Source organism: Myotis davidii, unplaced genomic scaffold (genome assembly GCF_000327345.1).
Source record: "Myotis davidii unplaced genomic scaffold, ASM32734v1 scaffold1292, whole genome shotgun sequence".
NCBI classification, from domain to species: domain Eukaryota; kingdom Metazoa; phylum Chordata; class Mammalia; order Chiroptera; family Vespertilionidae; genus Myotis; species Myotis davidii.
The window spans coordinates 107,153-110,289 of NW_006283154.1; positions in this window are offsets into that span (position 1 = coordinate 107,153).

The window sequence follows — 3,137 nt, forward strand, 5'->3', positions numbered from 1 at the left end:
AGCCTGACCACCCCCCAACCATTCCCCTGCCAGCCTGATCGATGCCTAACTGCTCCCCTGCCAGCCTGATTGCCCCTAACTGCCATCCCTTGCTAGCCTGGCCACCCCTAACTGCCTTTCTCTGCCAGTCTGGTTGCCCCTAACTGCCCTCCCTTGCCAGCCTGGTCACTACTAACTGCCCTCCCCTACAGGCCTGGTTGCTCTCAACTGCCCTCCCCTGCTGGTTTGGTCCCCCCCAACTGCCCTCCCCTACAGGACTGGTAACCCCCAACTGCCCTCCCCTGCAGGCCTGATTGCCCCCAACTGCCCTTCCCTGCTGGCCCAGTCACCCCTAACTTCCCTCTGCTGCCAGCATGGTCTCCCCTAACTGTCCTCCCCTCCAGGCCTAGTCACCCTTAACTATCCTCCCCTGCAGGCCTGATTGCCCCCAACTGCCCTTCCCTGCTGGCCCAGTCACCCCTAACTTACCTTCGTATTGCCCCCAACTGCCCTCCTCTGCTGGCCCAGTCACCCCTAACTAACCTGGTTACCCCCAACTGTCCTCCCCTGATGACCATCTTGTGTCCACATGGGGACAGCCATCTTTGACCACATGGGGGTGGCCATCTTGTGTTGGAGTGATGGTCAATTTGCATATTACCTCTTTATTATATAGGATTATGTTTAGCATTATATTTTGTTATACTTCAGTGGTTCTCAACCTTCCTAATGCCACGACCCTTTAATACAGTTCCTCATGTTGTGGTGACCCCAACCATAAAATTATTTTTGTTGCTACTTCATAACTGTAATTTTGCTACTGTTATGAATCGTAATGTAAATATATGATATAAAGGATGTATTTCATTGTTACAAATTGAACATTATTAAAGCATAGTGATTAATCACAAAAACAATATGTAATTATACATGTGCTTTCCGATGGTCTTAGGCGACCCCCCGTGAAAGGGTCATTCAACCCCAAAAGGGGTCTCGACCCACAGGTTGAGATCCGCTGTTATAGATTAAGGGCAAAAATACACCTTCAGTAATATTAATAGCTGTGATACAAATATGTAGGCTTGAAAGAAGCCTATTATTATTAATTACTACTACTATTAGCAGTAACATTCATTTGAAAGGCCACACTAGTGTCTTCGGATGGCTGTCTATTTATGATGTTTGGGCTGTTCATTTTTGAAAATTCTGATTTCTATTGTAGAGGAGGGAAGTGTCAGAGACAGGCACAGATGTCCATTCATGGTTAAACACCTGTTGATATCAGGTACCTTCCAACACTATGAGAGAAAAATTTTAATCTATTTTTCAACAGATATATTGATAGTAAGTTGTGATCTTTGAAGCCTTTGTGTTCTGGGCATACATTGTCAAATGAATGTTATTAATTTAGTAGTCCCTATAATTTCATAAATGGGCCATTGATCATAGTGTAGAATGTCTCCTCTTACTTTTCCTTTCAAAACAAATTTCTGGGTAATGTAAAACTGTTTACGTGCTGACCTCACAAAAAGGCAGCGCTTCCACATGGGTCAGCTAACTCTGAGCAGTTATCCTCATGCCTATTATATGTACACAGTCCAGGATTAGAGCTCTCACTAGAGCAAAATTATCTGCAGAGTAGTTTCTTTGGGGCCCAAAGGTAGAGATGAGATAACTTTTTTTCCATCCCTTTACTTTCATGTGGTGCCTTTTGAGATATGAAATGGGTCTCATTTACACAGCATAAGTATGGGTATAGATCTCATATCCATTCAGCTACCCTGTGTTTTCTGGTTGATGCAGTTAACCCACTTATAACTGATTATTGATAGGTATGTGGTTATTAGCATTTTAAAATTCATTAATACAGTCCTAGCTGGGGCAGGCCTGCTCTGACCTGCTCCAGTTGCTTCCACAACTCTGGACATTGAAAACTATGTATGTGCGGACTTCACTGGAAATCCGCACCTCCACATGGGTCAGGCTAACTCTGAGCATGGTTGTTCTCATGCCTGTTAAATGTACACAGGGCACAATTAGAGCTCTCACTAGAGCAACATTATCTGCAGAGTAGTTTCTTTGTGGCCCAAAGGTAGAGATGAAATAAATTTTTTCCAACCCTTTACTTTCATGATGTGTCTTTTGATCTGAAGTTGGGCTCATGTAGACAGCATATGTTAAGTGTCTTGTTCTCTTATCCATTCAGCTACCCTGTGTCTTCTGGTTGAAGCAGTTAACCCATTTATATTGTGAGTGAATATTGATAGGTATATAGTTATTGGCATTTTCTTTCTTTTTAAAAATTTTTTTTTGTTTTTGTGGGGAGGGACCCAGGCTTGGCACTGAGTTCTGCTCCCCTTCTCTCCTCCTGCTCCTCCCCTCCCCACCCTGTGGTCTTAAATGACACAGTAGAAAAGATGAATTTCATATGTAAAGCTGTGACTATCAACCGGAGTGTCACACAGGCAAACTTGTGTGCTGCAAGATTTTTTTGAAAAAGCAACAATTGGCTATTTAGTCAATAGCACAGACTACATAACCTGTAGATTGTTGAATAAAATAAGTGATAACAGCCAACACAGTAATAGACGTTTGGTGTGCATGAATCAAAACCATACTTGTAATTTTGGCAATATATATGTATTGTGGACCACTGGATTTCAGTAATTAGTTCATGTGTGCCATGAGATTAAAAAAGGAAATCTCTGGTTTAGAGCTTTTCACCCCAAAGTAGAATATAAATTCTGGACAAACTAAAGACAGAATTCCCTCTAACCCAAGGGACAATGTCTGCTTCATCTATTTTCCAAATGGTCATGGGAAAACAAGAAGATCTTACGTGTATTTTGAATCAAGACACCTCCTGAACATTTCTCACTACAATAACAGAATATGGAACTATTGCCTAGATGGGACTGAATTCTTTGAAAGATCTGGATCCCATAGTATGTCCTGTAACAGAACAAATTCATAAAGCCCCCGGTTAAGATGAGTCCCAATCACAAAATATCAGGAGATACATATACAAATGAATATGCGATGGGCATGTCACAAAGTAGAAGAGTATTAAACATCTTGTTTCTGTAAAGATTTTGTTAGTCCTTTTGGTGGTACATGCATAGGAACAAATTAGACAACCTGGAGGCACTGGACATATT